Below are 18,015 nucleotides of genomic sequence, written 5' to 3'. Positions count from 1 at the left end.
CAGGGAACACTTCAGCAGTCAGGGACATCCGGCCTCAGATCTTCAGGGGACTGTCCTCCAAGGCCGACTTCGGGATACGCAACATTGCACTGTGGCCGGGCAGAGGCTCATATAAGTTTGGTACCCATGAGGATAGCTTCAACCAGGATTTTGGGTTCATGCCACACTACAGGGGACCGCACTACACAATACCCACACACTGTTACATACTCACATGGACCCTATCATACACACACATACACCACCCACACTCACACCCATGTACACACTCTCTCACAGGCTTATTCTCCGTCATACTCATGCACACACTCTACCAAGAATGCACACACGCAAACACACCCTCTCACAAGCATTAACACTTACATGCACACACTCACAGTCTTTACCACACACCCACATAAAATCACTCAGAGTCTCTGAGACTTACATGCACGCACACACTCATGTAAGTCTATGGGGTGATTTTGCGTTTACAGTATTGTAATTGCAGATAGATTCTATTTTGTTCAAAAAGCACACAATTTGCAAGCAGTCAATGCAAGCAAGTCAATCCATGTAACATTTTACAAATTCCTACTTTGGAAATAGAACCAGTCTGGCTCAAGATTAAGATACAGACAGGCTCTAACTTCACACAGTTAATGCATTGTCTGAGCTGAAATGTCATCTCTTTTCTAATAAAGCCTGAAGTTATCTCAAGCATGTGACTTGAAAGAAGTTCTGGGATTTACATATTAATGAACTGAAACCTGCAGCCCATTCGAAAAGATGAAAGACTTAACAGCAATCTAGGTTTGTTCAACATATCATTTCAGTTGCATGACACTGTGATCTTTTTCTATAAAGTCTGTGTCTTATAGTCCTGCTCCACAGCTCCCTCATGAAGGAGCAGTGCTGTGAATGCTGGTACTTCCAAATAAACCTGTTGGACTACAACCTGGTGCCGTGTGATTTTTAACAATCTCCATCCCCTGTCTTCATCTTCCACACTATCACATAACTCATATCATCCCCATCCCTACACTGTTCCAAACCTCCACACCATCCTCATTCCACACACCATGTCCATCATTACTCTCACTTTCCCACACCATTTCTCTCATCCCATTGGACAATCTCCACGTCAAGCAACACATTCATCCCAACTATTCGCCCCCATCGAATTGGCCATTCCCCTCATCCAAGGTAACTGTCTATAATTTTCAGTGAGGCCCCACATCATCTATCTACTCAGCCTTGTGTTCTGGCTCAGATTCCTCAACTTCTCCTCATATGACAACCCAGAACCATTCTTGTAGACCTTCTCTGTCACTTCCTTGGGTAACACATCCCTCCTTTGACACAGGGCTCATAGCTGCTCACAATGTAGAAAATGCCATCTGACCAGAACTTTGTACAGCCTCAACAGTTCACTTCTGCTCTTGTATTCTAGTCCATTCAAAACAAATGCAAACATTGCATTTGCCTTCCTAACTGTTCACTGAATCCACTTGATACCTCAAAAGATTTCTGAATTAAAACTCTGAAATACAGTATCCACATCCTTCATCCTGTGTCCTACTGCCCACCTCACCATCACTGCTATGTTATTGGCGAGTTTCCATGTTCATCACCAAACCTCCTCTGCACTATCTCCCACATCCTATTGGCCATTCCCAGAATCCAACATTACTGGCATCCCAATGGTCAGTTACCATGGCCATCATAGCACTCCATACCTAACCCACCATCACTCTAAACCCAGCATGCACATCTCCATGTCCAGTCTCCATGTACATTATCACTCTCTTTCTCACACATACCTCACCAACATTCCCATCCTATTGGCATTCATGCCATCATTCCTCTGCCTGACCGCCCACATCATCACACCAACACCAATGGCCAATCACCATGTCCATTATTACTCTGACAGCTCACCATTGTTGCAAGCCCAGTCACTCATCTCCGGAGGCAGCATCATTCTGTCTTCTGTGATGATACTATGGCTTTATGTATTGTATTATGACACGGTGGTGAACTCCTCTGTTAATTAAACGAAACACCCAAAAAGGTTCACCTCACCTCATAATCTGTTAAAATATGAGTAATAGAGAACATCCAAATTCCACTATTTAGAGAAAATAACATTAATTGATTCCTTAACTCTAAAAGTGAACATTAAACAACAAATCACAACTCTAAGCTCCTTCCTCCCTCTCTTAACTGCTTATTGTCTGCCTACACTTCTATAACAATGAACTCTTCCAATAAAAAAAATATATTAATATTACATCAATTTAGTTTCAAAACCATATAGTGGCTGTCGTCTCCGGTGTCTGTCTTCTTTTGGCTGAAGATCTCTCTGGGTTGCTTTCTGCCTTTTAATGTGAAGATATTTCATATGAAGAAGATACCTCTGACAGAGAGTGTTTTTGAATGGCAGTCTTTCTTGATAGCAGTTACTCTCTCAATAACAGTTGCTCTGTCAGACTTTCTAAATGCCGGCTTTTTTTTTAATACCCCAACATCAGATCGTCTCACTGGTTGTATGTTTGCAAAAACAATAAATACAAACGCGATTGGGTTTAGGTATCCTGGGGCATAATTCAAAATGATTGGTTAAGTTTGAATTCTTGTCAAAGCAGCAACCAACTCATGTATCCATTTCACAGCCAAATTATACATATTTTCAAATTTCCAATACTCTCTGAAACTGCCATCTAGTCACCACAGGTGCGTGTCAGCTCTCAGTTCAGAACAGCATTTACTCTCTCTTAAACTTCAACTTCATAACACCTCCCCCCCGGTTAAGAAAAAGATGGACCATCATAATGAAACAACTGCTTCATCTTTTTTCTAATTCTTAAATCCCATTACAATAAAATACATAAGACATTAATTTAAGATCATATTAAATTTCTGCACACATATACATAACATAAGGTATCTGTCCAATCTTAGTTGTAATTTATCTGTTGAATTCACAATAACACGTGCTGTCAGATGAAATTCCTTGATGGCCTTTGTCTTTGCGATCCTTGAGGTCAACCTTCCATGACAGATTTTATGCCCCAAAAGCATCACCTCGGTTTTCGCAAATTCTGTTTTCTTTACATTTATTACGGTTTTATTTCTCTTAATTGTTCAAAGAGCTCTGCCAACTGTACCATGTGATCTTTCCATGACTTGCTAAACATCAATATATCATCCAGATAAACTGCACAGTTTGTTAACTCAGCCACGACTCTGTTCATAAATCTTTGGGATGTGGCTGGTGTGTTCTTCATTCGACTTTGAATTGATATAGCCCATTTGGAATGACAAATGCAGAAACCTCTTTCACTTTCTCTGATAAAGGTACCTGTCAATAACCACACAGTAAGTCCAACTTTCTGATGTAACTAGTTTATCCAACCTTCACCCTACAGTCCTCCAATCTTGTATGAGTCTGATTTTGTTACGGCATTGATCTTCCAATAGTCCACACAAAACCATTGAGTCTTGTCAGGTTTGGGAACTATCACGATCGGCGAACTCCACTTGCTCTGACTCAGTTCGAAGATATCTCCGTTAAGCATCACATCCACTTCCTTCTGGACCTGTGTGGCTTTGAAATGAAGAGGTCTGCAGGGGTGTTATTTTATGCATCAGCATTCCCAACTTCCAGCTCATGCACAACAGTATTAGTCCTCCTCATCTTATTCCTGCATATGTTGTCATGCTGCTGCACCAATCATTTCAACTGGATTCTTTGCTCCTGAGACAGAGAGTTCATTCACCTATCCCACTCCTCAAGGACTTCCTCACTGAGACAATGAAATGTCCCCCCTACCTCCACGTGGATTGGATTCGCAGACGGGGAGTGTGAGGAGCGTTTAGAGACAGCCTGCAAAACCTCGCTCCTGCAGTAGCCCAAGGGTCTCGCGTGTTGGGGAAATGGCTCAATCATAATATAGGAGGCCTGCGGATGCTCTCTCTGTGGATGGGCACCGTTTCGCTGAGTACCTGAGGGTAGTGCATGGGTGGACTGCTACAAGAGGGGCTGTGATCCAATAATCCCTTGTCCAGTGACCCTGCTCTCTGTGTCCCCTGCATTGATCGGTATTCCTGTCCCGACATCACTGCGCCTGGCTACGACTTCCTCCCAGTCTAATGGTTCCTCTGTTTTTGCCGTTTTTGTTTTCTAAGAAAACTCTTGAGAAGTTTTAGAAACTGAAAGAACTGCAGAATTATGTGGGGCATGGATAGGATAAATAGACAAAGTCTTTTCCCTGGGGTCGGGGAGTCCAGAACTAGAGGGCATAGGTTTAGTGTGAGAGGCGAAAGATATAAAAGCGACCAAAGGGTCAACGCTTTCATCCAGAGGGTGGTACGTGTGTGGAATGAGCTGCCAGAGGAAGTGGCGGAGGCTGGTACAATTGCAACATTTTCCAGGCATTTGGATGGGTATATGAATAGGAAGGGTTTGGAAGGATATGGGCCGGGTGCTGGCAGGTGGGACTAGATTGGGTTGGGATATCTGGTCGGCATGGGCAGGTTGGACCGAAACGTGAACTCTGATTTCTCTTCATACATCTCTATCTCGATGACTATGTCTACGCTGTAAATCAGAAACCAAACCCGAAGTCGGTGGTAAAGCTGTATGAAGAGAAATCAGAGTTGACGTTTCGGTCCGGTGAACCTTTCTGAGAACTTGACAAGTTTTAATTGTGTGATCGTTCCAGGGTTGCCCTGGGATTTTCGTGCTATTTCTGTTATTGATTGATTTCAGATGATGAGAAATCCGAAATGCTGCTTTGTGTGTATTAAAAAGTGAGGCGGGGCATCAGGAGACCGATCCACTCAGTAAAACTCGGTCTTTGATGACTTCTCAATTCTAATATTTCACTGCAAAATTTCCAACAAAACAACAACGAAATTTCGAGTCAAGAACTATTATGGCACATCAGCTGATTTCTAGAGCGCTTCTGGCTGTGGCGATGGTGGTATAGTGGTGAGCATAGCTGCCTTCCAAGCAGTTGACCCGGGTTCGATTCCCGGCCATCGCAAGCAGTGCATTTTAACACCACTCCACAACCAAAAGAGCCGATCGATTCAGTGGGAATAAAACACTTCCGTCTGCACATCACATTGAGTCTGCCAGACCTCTGGAGCGCAGACACAACTTTGAAGTTGAGGATGTCCCCAGGAGGATTAAGGAGTCAAGTTGAGCACGGTTCAAAGAAACACGAGTCATGGCAGGATTCCTTGGTTTTCCATCTTATTTCGAAAGAAATGTTTCCGGATTTCACTCATTTCAACATTACTCTCATTTTGATTTTTGTGAACTACAGCCTAATATCAAGTGAAATGTGGGTGGACAGTTCACAAATATCCAAACAACGTTATTTCTCATATCGAATCGGTAATGTTATTGTTTTAGGTGCAGGTCAGAAATAGGAGGAGTGGACACCAGCTGCTTTTATATTTCCAGTATGAGAAAATGATTCGATAAAACTCTGAGAGATGATTGAAATGACCACACAGTGAGTGAAAGGTTAATCCAGGATAAAGTTAAAAATCACACAACACCAGATTACAGTCCAACAGCTTTACTTGGAAGCACTAGTTTTAGGAGTGCTCCGAAAGCTACTTGGACGATAACCTGGTATTGTGTGATTTTGAACTTTGTCCTCCCCAGTCCACCACAGGCTCCTCCACGTCATCATCCGAGATAGTCATCATGGATTTGTTAAGGGAAGGTAGTGTCTGATGAAGGTGACTGATTTTCTTTGAAGGATAAAGAATGGATGGAGTGTATCCGATGTAGATCAACCTGATGATAAGAAGGACCATAAGACGCAGTATTTATAGCAAAAGGATTACAGTTTAATGCAGCTGAAATGATATATTAAACACATTTAGGTTAAGCCTTTCATCTTTTATAATGGGTTTACTAGTTTCCGTTCTTTAATATAAGAACCTCAGAACCTTTTCAAAGTTACGTTGTCGAGATAACTTCAGGTTGTCTAACAAGAGATGCCATCTCAGCTCAGACAATGCATTAAAGGTGTGAGGTTAAAGTCTGTCTGTGTCCCAATATTCAGTCAGACTGGTTCTAGCCTCCCAGTCGGAGAGCACTTCAGCGCTCTGTGCCTTTCGGTCTCGGACCCCTGGGTGACAATCCTGCAAGGCAGACTATGGGACAGCCAACAATGCAAAGTGGCCAAGCAGAGGCTGATAGTCAAGTTCGGTACCCATGGGGATGACTTTAACTGGGCACTTTGGTTCATGTCACACGACACGTGACAACACTGCACTGTATACTATTTCACCGACACTCACAAGTACACGCACACACACAAAAGCACACTCCTACCGACCCACACACACATGCATACCCTCTCTCAAACACAAGCTCTCTCTCATAAACTCACTCAAACACTTCCACATTCACAGCAACTCACGCACATTCTCACAAATTGATACCCCAGTACACTCACACACATGCACCTACACACACTCTCACAGACCCGCATATCCCTACATGCACACACACACAGACACACACACACAGCCACACACACCCACACATGCACCCACACATACACACATGCATGCACCTACACACGCAGACACACACACACACACAGGACACACACCCACACATGCACCCACACACACACACATGCAGCCACACACACACGCATGCACCCACACACACACACACGGTCCCCCCCCACACACACACTGATTCCGGGTTCTCACGACTCTCAGCTGGAGACTATCATTGCCTGCAGACCCGACCTTCATCCCCCCACGACACCATGAAGGGTAACACATGTTCATGCCCTTACACAGCCGTCTGTGCCCTCCCTTGACCCCGTCCTTTCCATCTTGCCCACCGCCCCTCCATGCCCCTCTACCTCCTTCCTGCGCAGGGTTGCTCTGACAATGTCAATTTCACTTCCTTTGTCAATTTCACCGCACTACGTTTTCTTTTTCCCCTCACGAACCGGGATCACCCTACGCTGTGCTTGCTGACCCCACCCCCTACGTTTGCCTTCCCGATAGCGCTTTGTGTTTCGTTGGACCCGCGGGAGTAGCTGCGGACGTTCTGCTTAAACCTGAGCGGATAACACTGTTCTGCTCGGAGACAGGGAGGTCTGTAGATGCTGGAGCCCGAAACATCGATTTCCCTGCTGTGCGTTTCCAGCAACACACTCTCGACACTGTTCTGCCACGACCCTGTCTCGGTTCCACACAATCCCATTCATCATTAAGGCGCCACGGCATCCCAAGGACTGGGGACCCATGGGAACTAAATGATGACAGCGGCCTCAGCACTCTGCACCCCCTGACCTTGGAAAGCCCATCTTGGTTCAGGTTACCTATCTAGGGCAGGGAGGGTTTTGCGTGCACTGCCTTCCCACATCAGTGGAAGCGACCTTCACTAAACAGCTGCCCATGACTACCCCTTGCTGTGAAGTTAAACATCACACAACACCAGGTTATAGTCCAACAGATTTAATTGGAAGCTCTAGATTTCGGACAACCACCTGATGAAGGAGCAGCGCTCCGAAAGCTAGTGCTTCCAATTAAACCTGTTGGTCTATAACCTGGTGTTGTGTGATTTTTAACTTTCTATACCCCAGTCCAACACTGGCATCTCCAAATCATGCCCTCCTGTGAAAACCCCTTACTGCTGACTGACACCTCCCCCTCTTCTACAAAGTAAAAGAGAAACCTGCAAATCTATCAACGGGATCGAACTTCAAATTAATACATATTCCTCGAGAGGGTTCTGCTTCCCGAACTGTTACCCGGAATTCCCTCCTCTCCACAATTACTGCAGCGTGGCCTCAGTCTAATGGTTCCTCTGTTTTTGCCGTTTTTGTTTTCTAAGAAAACTCTTGAGAAGTTTTAGAAACTGAAAGAACTGCAGAATTATGTGGGGCATGGATAGGATAAATAGACAAAGTCTTTTCCCTGGGGTCGGGGAGTCCAGAACTAAAGGGCATAGGTTTAGTGTGAGAGGCGAAAGATATAAAAGCGACCAAAGGGTCAACGCTTTCATCCAGAGGGTGGTACGTGTGTGGAATGAGCTGCCAGAGGAAGTGGCGGAGGCTGGTACAATTGCAACATTTTCCAGGCATTTGGATGGGTATATGAATAGGAAGGGTTTGGAAGGATATGGGCCGGGTGCTGGCAGGTGGGACTAGATTGGGTTGGGATATCTGGTCGGCATGGGCAGGTTGGACCGAAGGGTCTGTTTCCGAGCTGTACATCTCTATCTCGATGACTATGTCTACGCTGTAAATCAGAAACCAAACCCGAAGGCGGTGGTAAAGCTGTATGAAGAGAAATCAGAGTTCACGTTTCGGTCCGGTGAACCTTTCTGAGAACTTGACAAGTTTTAATTGTGTGATCGTTCCAGGGTTGCCCTGGGATTTTCGTGCTATTTCTGTTATTGATTGATTTCAGATGATGAGAAATCCGAAATGCTGCTTTGTGTGTATTAAGAAGTGAGGCGGGGCATCAGGAGACCGATCCACTCAGTAAAACTCGGTCTTTGATGACTTCTCAATTCTAATATTTCACTGCAAAATTTCCAACAAAACAACAACGAAATTTCGAGTCAAGAACTATTATGGCACATCAGCTGATTTCTAGAGCGCTCCAGCCTGTAGCGATGGTGGTATAGTGGTGAGCATAGCTGCCTTCCAAGCAGTTGACCTGGCTTCGATTCCCGGCCATCGCAAGCAGTGCATTTTAACACCACTCCACAACCAAAAGAGCCGATCGATTCAGTGGGAATGAAACACTTCCGTCTGCACATCACATTGAGTCTGCCAGACCTCTGGAGTGCAGACACAACTTTGAAGTTGAGGATGTCCCCAGGAGGATTAAGGAGTCAAGTCGAGCACGGTTCAAAGAAACACGAGTCATGGCAGAATTCCTTGGTTTTCCATCTTATTTCGAAAGAAATGTTTCCGGATTTCACTCATTTCAACATTACTCTCATTTTGTTTTTTGTGAACGACAGCCTAATATCAAGTGAAATGTGGGTGGACAGTTCACAAATATCCAAACAACGTTATTTCTCATATCGAATCGGTAATGTTATTGTTTTAGGTGCAGGTCAGAAATAGGAGGAGTGGACACCAGCTGCTTTTATATTTCCAGTATGAGAAAATGATTCGATAAAACTCTGAGAGATGATAGAAGTGACCACACAGTGAGTGAAAGTTTAATCCAGGATAAAGTTAAAAATCACACAACACCAGATTACAGTCCAACAGCTTTACTTGGAAGCACTAGTTTTAGGAGTGCTCCGAAAGCTACTTGGACGATAACCTGGTATTGTGTGATTTTGAACTTTGTCCTCCCCAGTCCACCACAGGCTCCTCCACGTCATCATCCGATATAGTCATCATGGATTTGTTAAGGGAAGGTAGTGTCTGATGAAGGTGACTGATTTTCTTTGAAGGATAAAGAATGGATGGAGTGTATCCGATGTAGATCAACCTGATGATAAGAAGGACCATAAGACGCAGTATTTATAGCAAAAGGATTACAGTTTAATGCAGCTGAAATGATATATTAAACACATTTAGGTTAAGCCTTTCATCTTTTATAATGGGTTTACTAGTTTCCGTTCTTTAATATAAGAACCTCAGAACCTTTTCAAAGTTACGTTGTCGAGATAACTTCAGGTTGTCTAACAAGAGATGCCATCTCAGCTCAGACAATGCATTAAAGGTGTGAGGTTAAAGTCTGTCTGTGTCCCAATCTTGAGTCAGACTGGTTCTAGCCTCCCAGTCGGAGAGCACTTCAGCGCTCTGTGCCTTTCGGTCTCGGACCCCTGGGTGACAATCCTCCAAGGCAGACTATGGGACAGCCAACAATGCAAAGTGGCCAAGCAGAGGCTGATAGTCAAGTTCGGTACCCATGGGGATGACTTTAACTGGGCACTTTGGTTCATGTCACACGACACGTGACAACACTGCACTGTATACTATTTCACGGACACTACACAAGTACACGCACACACACAAAAGCACACTCCTACCGACCCACACACACATGCATACCCTCTCTCAAACACAAGCTCTCTCTCATAAACTCACTCAAACACTTCCACATTCACAGCCACTCACGCACATTCTCACAAATTGATACCCCAGTACACTCACACACATGCACCTACACACACTCTCACACACCCGCATATCCCTACATGCATACACACACACACAGACACACACACACACAGCCACACACACCCACACATGCACCCACACACACACACATGCAGCCACACACACACGCATGCACCCACACACGCAGACACACACACACACACACATATACACACACACACACACACTGTCCCACCCCACACACACTGATTCCGGGTTCTCACGACTCTCAGCTGGAGACTATCATTGCCTGCAGACCCGACCTTCATCCCCCCACGACACCATGAAGGGTAACACTTGCTCATGCCCTTACACTGCCGTCTGTGCCCTCCCTTGACCCCGTCCTTTCCATCTTGCCCACCGCCCCTCCATGACGCTCTCCCTCCTTCCTGCGCAGGTTTGCTCTGACAATGTCAATTTCACGTCCCTTGTCAATTTCACTTCCTATGTCAATTTCACCGCACTACGTTTTCTTTTTCCCCTCACGAACCGGGATCACCCTACGCTGTGCTTGCTGACCCCACCCCCTACGTTTGCCTTCCCGGATAGCGCTTTGTGTTTCGTTGGACCCGCAGGAGTAGCTGCGGACGTTCTGCTTAAACCTGAGCGGATAACACTGTTCTGCTCGGAGACAGGGAGGTCTGTAGATGCTGGAGCCCGAAACATCGATTTCCCTGCTGTGCGTTTCCAGCAACACACTCTCGACACTGTTCTGCCACGACCCTGTCTCGGTTGCACACAATCCCATTCATCATTAAGGCGCCACGGCATCCCAAGGACTTGGGACCCATGGGAACTAAATGATGACAGCGGCCTCAGCACTCTGCACCCCCTGACCTTGGAAAGCCCATCTTGGTTCAGGTTACCTATCTAGGGCAGGGAGGGTTTTGCGTGCACTGCCTACCCACATCAGTGGAAGCGACCTTCACTAAACAGCTGCCCATGACTACCCCTTGCTGTGAAGTTAAACATCACACAACACCAGGTTATAGTCCAACAGATTTAATTGGAAGCTCTAGATTTCGGACAACGACCTGATGAAGGAGCAGCGCTCCGAAAGCTAGTGCTTCCAATTAAACCTGTTGGTCTATAACCTGGTGTTGTGTGATTTTTAACTTTCTATACCCCAGTCCAACACTGGCATCTCCAAATCATGCCCTCCTGTGAAAACCCCTTACTGCTGACTGACACCTCCCCCTCTTCTACAAAGTAAAAGAGAAACCTGCAAATCTATCAACGGGATCGAACTTCAAATTAATACATATTCCTCGAGAGGGTTCTGCTTCCCGAACTGTTACCCGGAATTCCCTCCTCTCCACAATTACTGCAGCGTGGCTTCAGTCTAATGGTTCCTCTGTTTTTGCCGTTTTTGTTTTCTAAGAAAACTCTTGAGAAGTTTTAGAAACTGAAAGAACTGCAGAATTATGTGGGGCATGGATAGGATAAATAGACAAAGTCTTTTCCCTGGGGTCGGGGAGTCCAGAACTAGAGGGCATAGGTTTAGTGTGAGAGGCGAAAGATATAAAAGCGACCAAAGGGTCAACGCTTTCATCCAGAGGGTGGTACGTGTGTGGAATGAGCTGCCAGAGGAAGTGGCGGAGGCTGGTACAATTGCAACATTTTCCAGGCATTTGGATGGGTATATGAATAGGAAGGGTTTGGAAGGATATGGGCCGGGTGCTGGCAGGTGGGACTAGATTGGGTTGGGATATCTGGTCGGCATGGGCAGGTTGGACCGAAGGGTCTGTTTCCGAGCTGTACATCTCTATCTCGATGACTAAGTCTACGCTGTAAATCAGAAACCAAACCCGAAGTCGGTGGTAAAGCTGTATGAAGAGAAATCAGAGTTCACGTTTCGGTCCGGTGAACCTTTCTGAGAACTTGACAAGTTTTAATTGTGTGATCGTTCCAGGGTTGCCCTGGGATTTTCGTGCTATTTCTGTTATTGATTGATTTCAGATGATGAGAAATCCGAAATGCTGCTTTGTGTGTATTAAAAAGTGAGGCGGGGCATCAGGAGACCGATCCACTCAGTAAAACTCGGTCTTTGATGACTTCTCAATTCTAATATTTCACTGCAAAATTTCCAACAAAACAACAACGAAATTTCGAGTCAAGAACTATTATGGCGCATCAGCTGATTTCTAGAGCGCGGCAGCCTGTAGCGATGGTGGTATAGTGGTGAGCATAGCTGCCTTCCAAGCAGTTGACCCGAGTTCGATTCCCGGCCATCGCAAGCAGTGCATTTTAACACCACTCCACAACCAAAAGAGCCGATCGATTCAGTGGGAATGAAACACCTCCGTCTGCACATCACATTGAGTCTGCCAGACCTCTGGAGTGCAGACACAACTTCGAAGTTGAGGATGTCCCCAGGAGGATTAAGGAGTCAAGTCGAGCACGGTTCAAAGAAACACGAGTCATGGCAGAATTCCTTGGTTTTCCATCTTATTTCGAAAGAAATGTTTCCGGATTTCACTCATTTCAACATTACTCTCATTTTGTTTTTTGTGAACTACAGCCTAATATCAAGTGAAATGTGGGTGGACAGTTCACAAATATCCAAACAACGTTATTTCTCATATCGAATCGTTAATGTTATTGTTTTAGGTGCAGGTCAGAAATAGGAGGAGTGGACACCAGCTGCTTTTATATTTCCAGTATGAGAAAATGATTCGATAAAACTCTGAGAAATGATAGAAGTGACCACAGAGTGAGTGAAAGTTTAATCCAGGATAAAGTTAAAAATCACACAACACCAGATTACAGTCCAACAGCTTTACTTGGAAGCACTAGTTTTAGGAGTGCTCCGAAAGCTACTTGGACGATAACCTGGTATTGTGTGATTTTGAACTTTGTCCTCCCCAGTCCACCACAGGCTCCTCCACGTCATCATCCGATATAGTCATCATGGATTTGTTAAGGGAAGGTAGTGTCTGATGAAGGTGACTGATTTTCTTTGAAGGATAAAGAATGGATGGAGTGTTTCCGATGTAGATCAACCTGATGATAAGAAGGACCATAAGACGCAGTATTTATAGCAAAAGGATTACAGTTCAATGCAGCTGAAATGATATATTAAACACATTTAGGTTAAGCCTTTCATCTTTTATAATGGGTTTACTAGTTTCCGTTCTTTAATATAAGAACCTCAGAACCTTTTCAAAGTTACGTTGTCGAGATAACTTCAGGTTGTCTAACAAGAGATGCCATCTCAGCTCAGACAATGCATTAAAGGTGTGAGGTTAAAGTATGTCTGTGTCCCAATCTTGAGTCAGACTTGTTCTAGCCTCCCAGTCGGAGAGCACTTCAGCGCTCTGTGCCTTTCGGTCTCGGACCCCTGGGTGACAATCCTTCAAGGCAGACTATGGGACAGCCAACAATGCAAAGTGGCCAAGCAGAGGCTGATAGTCAAGTTCGGTACCCATGGGGATGACTTTAACTGGGCACTTTGGTTCATGTCACACGACACGTGACAACACTGCACTGTATACTATTTCACGGACACTCACAAGTACACGCACACACACAAAAGCACACTCCTACCGACCCACACACTATTGCATACCCTCTCTCAAACACAAGCTCTCTCTCATAAACTCACTCAAACACTTCCACATTCACAGCCACTCACGCACATTCTCACAAATTGATACCCCAGTACACTCACACACATGCACCTACACACACTCTCACAGACCCGCATATCCCTACATGCACACACACACACAGACACACGCACACACAGCCACACACACCCACACATGCACCCACAAACACACACATGCATGCACCCACACACGCAGACACACACACACACAGGACACACACCCACACATGCACCCACACACACACATGCAGCCACACACACACGTATGCACCCACACACGCAGACACACACACACACACACACACACACACACACACACACACACGGTCCCCCCCACACACACAAAGATTCCGGGTTCTCACGACTCTCAGCTGGAGACTATCATTGCCTGCAGACCCGACCTTCATCCCCCCACGACACCATGAAGGGTAACACTTGCTCATGCCCTTACACTGCCGTCTGTGCCCTCCCTTGACCCCGTCCTTTCCATCTTGCCCACCGCCCCTCCATGACGCTCTACCTCCTTCCTGCGCAGGGTTGCTCTGACAATGTCAATTTCACCTCCTTTGTCAATTTCACTTCCTATGTCAATTTCACCGCAATACGTTTTCTTTTTCCCCTCACGAACCGGGATCACCCTACGCTGTGCTTGCTGACCCCACCCCCTACGTTTGCCCTCCCGGATAGCGCTTTGTGTTTCGTTGGACCCCCGGGAGTAGCTGCGGACGTTCTGCTTAACCCTGAGCGGATAACACTGTTCTGCTCGGAGACAGGGAGGTCTGTAGATGCTGGAGCCCGAAACATCGATTTCCCTGCTGTGCGTTTCCAGCAACACACTCTCGACACTGTTCTGCCACGACCCTGTCTCGGTTGCACACAATCCCATTCATCATTAAGGCGCCACGGCATCCCAAGGACTTGGGACCCATGGGAACTAAATGATGACAGCGGCCTCAGCACTCTGCACCCCCTGACCTTGGAAAGCCCATCTTGGTTCAGGTTACCTATCTAGGGCAGGGAGGGTTTTGCGTGCACTGCCTTCCCACATCAGTGGAAGCGACCTTCACTAAACAGCTGCCCATGACTACCCCTTGCTGTGAAGTTAAACATCACACAACACCAGGTTATAGTCCAACAGATTTAATTGGAAGCTCTAGATTTCGGACAACCACCTGATGAAGGAGCAGCGCTCCGAAAGCTAGTGCTTCCAATTAAACCTGTTGGTCTATAACCTGGTGTTGTGTGATTTTTAACTTTCTATACCCCAGTCCAACACTGGCATCTCCAAATCATGCCCTCCTGTGAAAACCCCTTACTGCTGACTGACACCTCCCCCTCTTCTACAAAGTAAAAGAGAAACCTGCAAATCTATCAACGGGATCGAACTTCAAATTAATACATATTCCTCGAGAGGGTTCTGCTTCCCGAACTGTTACCCGGAATTCCCTCCTCTCCACAATTACTGCAGCGTGGCCTCAGTCTAATGGTTCCTCTGTTTTTGCCGTTTTTGTTTTCTAAGAAAACTCTTGAGAAGTTTTAGAAACTGAAAGAACTGCAGAATTATGTGGGGCATGGATAGGATAAATAGACAAAGTCTTTTCCCTGGGGTCGGGGAATCCAGAACTAGAGGGCATAGGTTTAGTGTGAGAGGCGAAAGATATAAAAGCGACCAAAGGGTCAACGCTTTCATCCAGAGGGTGGTACGTGTGTGGAATGAGCTGCCAGAGGAAGTGGCGGAGGCTGGTACAATTGCAACATTTTCCAGGCATTTGGATGGGTATATGAATAGGAAGGGTTTGGAAGGATATGGGCCGGGTGCTGGCAGGTGGGACGAGATTGGGTTGGGATATCTGGTCGGCATGGGCAGGTTGGACCGAAGGGTCTGTTTCCGAGCTGTACATCTCTATCTCGATGACTATGTCTACGCTGTAAATCAGAAACCAAACCCGAAGTCGGTGGTAAAGCTGTATGAAGAGAAATCAGAGTTCACGTTTCGGTCCGGTGAACCTTTCTGAGAACTTGACAAGTTTTAATTGTGTGATCGTTCCAGGGTTGCCCTGGGATTTTCGTGCTATTTCTGTTATTGATTGATTTCAGATGATGAGAAATCCGAAATGCTGCTTTGTGTGTATTAAAAAGTGAGGCGGGGCATCAGGAGACCGATCCACTCAGTAAAACTCGGTCTTTGATGACTTCTCAATTCTAATATTTCACTGCAAAATTTCCAACAAAACAACAACGAAATTTCGAGTCAAGAACTATTATGGCACATCAGCTGATTTCTAGAGCGCTTCAGCCTGTAGCGATGGTGGTATAGTGGTGAGCATAGCTGCCTTCCAAGCAGTTGACCCGGGTTCGATTCCCGGCCATCGCAAGCAGTGCATTTTAACACCACTCCACAACCAAAAGAGCCGATCGATTCAGTGGGAATGAAACACCTCCATCTGCACATCACATTGAGTCTGCCAGACCTCTGGAGTGCAGACACAACTTTGAAGTTGAGGATGTCCCCAGGAGGATTAAGGAGTCAAGTCGAGCACGGTTCAAAGAAACACGAGTCATGGCAGAGTTCCTTGGTTTTCCATCTTATTTCGAAAGAAATGTTTCCGGATTTCACTCATTTCAACATTACTCTCATTTTGTTTTTTGTGAACTACAGCCTAATATCAAGTGAAATGTGGGTGGACAGTTCACAAATATCCAAACAACGTTATTTCTCATGTCGAATCGGTCATGTTATTGTTTTAGGTGCAGGTCAGAAATAGGAGGAGTGGACACCAGCTGCTTTTATATTTCCAGTATGAGAAAATGATTCGATAAAACTCTGAGAGATGATAGAAGTGACCACACAGTGAGTGAAAGTTTAATCCAGGATAAAGTTAAAAATCACACAACACCAGATTACAGTCCAACAACTTAATTTGGAAGCACTAGTTTTAGGAGTGCTCCGAAAGCTACTTGGACGATAACCTGGTATTGTGTGATTTTGAACTTTGTCTTCCCCAGTCCACCACAGGCTCCTCCACGTCATCATCCGATATAGTCATCATGGATTTGTTAATGGAAGGTAGTGTCTGATGAAGGTGACTGATTTTCTTTGAAGGATAAAGAATGGATGGAGTGTATCCGATGTAGATCAACCTGATGATAAGAAGGACCATAAGACGCAGTATTAATAGCAAAAGGATTACAGTTTAATGCAGCTGAAATGATATATTAAACACATTTAGGTTAAGCCTTTCATCTTTTATAATGGGTTTACTAGTTTCCGTTCTTTAATATAAGAACCTCAGAACCTTTTCAAAGTTACGTTGTCGAGATAACTTCAGGTTGTCTAACAAGAGATGCCATCTGAGCTCAGACAATGCATTAAAGGTGTGAGGTTAAAGTCTGTCTGTGTCCCAATCTTGAGTCAGACTGGTTCTAGCCTCCCAGTCGGAGAGCACTTCAGCGCTCTGTGCCTTTCGGTCTCGGACCCCTGGGTGACAATCCTCCAAGGCAGACTATGGGACAGCCAACAATGCAAAGTGGCCAAGCAGAGGCTGATAGTCAAGTTCGGTACCCATGCGGATGACTTTAACTGGACTCTTTGGTCAATGTCACACGACACGTGACAACACTGCACTGTATACTATTTCACGGACACTCACAAGTACACGCACACACACAAAAGCACACTCCTACCGACCCACACACACATGCATACCCTCTCTCAAACACAAGCTCTCTCTCATAAACTCACTCAAACACTTCCACATTCACAGCAACTCACGCACATTCTCACAAATTGATACCCCAGTACACTCACACACATGCATCTACACACACTCTCACAGACCCGCATATCCCTACATGCACACACACACACAGACACACACACACACAGCCACACACACCCACACATGCACCCACACACACACACATGCATGCACCCACACACGCAGACACACACACACACAGGACACACACCCACACATGCACCCACACACACACACATGCAGCCACACACACGCATGCACCCACACACGCAGACACACACACACACACACACACACACGGTCCCCCCCCACACACACACTGATTCCGGGTTCTCACGACTCTCAGCTGGAGACGATCATTGCCTGCAGACCCGATCTTCATCCCCCCACGACACCATGAAGGGTAACACTTGTTCATGCCCTTACACAGCCGTCTGTGCCCTCCCTTGAGCCCGTCCTTTCCATCTTGCCCACCGCCCCTCCA

At 45.8% G+C, this 18,015-nt stretch overlaps 4 non-coding genes across 4 annotated transcripts; all 4 read left to right on the top strand.

The window, feature by feature from the left end:
* Positions 1-4,958: 4,958 nt before the first annotated feature.
* Positions 4,959-5,030, top strand: trnag-ucc (transfer RNA glycine (anticodon UCC)). The gene has a single exon. It is a non-coding gene; the product is annotated as a tRNA-Gly (tRNA).
* A 3,620-nt stretch (positions 5,031-8,650) lies between these two features.
* On the top strand, positions 8,651-8,722 carry trnag-ucc (transfer RNA glycine (anticodon UCC)). Its single transcript has one exon. It is a non-coding gene; the product is annotated as a tRNA-Gly (tRNA).
* Positions 8,723-12,327: 3,605 nt separating this feature from the next.
* trnag-ucc (transfer RNA glycine (anticodon UCC)) lies at positions 12,328-12,399 on the top strand. Its single transcript has one exon. It is a non-coding gene; the product is annotated as a tRNA-Gly (tRNA).
* Positions 12,400-16,075: 3,676 nt separating this feature from the next.
* Positions 16,076-16,147, top strand: trnag-ucc (transfer RNA glycine (anticodon UCC)). The gene has a single exon. It is a non-coding gene; the product is annotated as a tRNA-Gly (tRNA).
* The last annotated feature ends 1,868 nt before the right edge of the window (positions 16,148-18,015 follow it).

This window comes from Chiloscyllium punctatum, chromosome 15 (genome assembly GCF_047496795.1).
Source record: "Chiloscyllium punctatum isolate Juve2018m chromosome 15, sChiPun1.3, whole genome shotgun sequence".
Lineage (NCBI taxonomy): Eukaryota > Metazoa > Chordata > Chondrichthyes > Orectolobiformes > Hemiscylliidae > Chiloscyllium > Chiloscyllium punctatum.
This window is presented reverse-complemented; position numbering and strand designations above follow the sequence as displayed.